Below are 240 nucleotides of genomic sequence, written 5' to 3'. Positions count from 1 at the left end.
TTGTTTTCACAGGTTTGCATGTTATTGTGCTCCTTTTATATATTAGTCTCCTACCTACAAATTTACTGATGAATCTTTTTTTCTTTTTTTTTTTTTTGGAATTCTGATAAAATAAAAACATATATTATACAGGATCATTCTATATTATAAAGACCATTATATTGAACAGTGGTTAAATCTGACAGTTCTGTTTTCTATATTGTTGGTTACCGCAGACAGTCCCAAACATGTGACAGTTCA

This window comes from Hippoglossus stenolepis, chromosome 8, assembly GCF_022539355.2.
Source record: "Hippoglossus stenolepis isolate QCI-W04-F060 chromosome 8, HSTE1.2, whole genome shotgun sequence".
Classification (NCBI taxonomy): domain Eukaryota; kingdom Metazoa; phylum Chordata; class Actinopteri; order Pleuronectiformes; family Pleuronectidae; genus Hippoglossus; species Hippoglossus stenolepis.
Note: the sequence above shows the minus strand (reverse complement) of the source record.